Here is a 284-nt window from a genome sequence, read left to right on the forward strand (position 1 = left end):
GGCCAGATATGGCCCCTGAGTTGTATTAAGGTCTTTAAAATAAGCGTATGATGCTTTAAAGTCAGCATTGGCTGTAATCTATATTTCCCATAATGCATGTTGAATATTTTACCCACAAAATTATGACATCCCATCACTAGGTGGGATGTCCTTACTGGGTTTAAAGTAGTTGGCAGCTGGCCAAATAAAATCTACATTTAGCTGCATTTTTGCCTGCAACTTTTGCATCAGCGTAGTTGTACTGTGAAGTGGGAACTTCCTACTTACAAGTCGTAAATTTCAAC

The sequence above is a fragment of the Austrofundulus limnaeus genome, unplaced genomic scaffold, assembly GCF_001266775.1.
Source record: "Austrofundulus limnaeus strain Quisiro unplaced genomic scaffold, Austrofundulus_limnaeus-1.0 Scaffold9266, whole genome shotgun sequence".
Classification (NCBI taxonomy): Eukaryota; Metazoa; Chordata; class Actinopteri; order Cyprinodontiformes; family Rivulidae; genus Austrofundulus; species Austrofundulus limnaeus.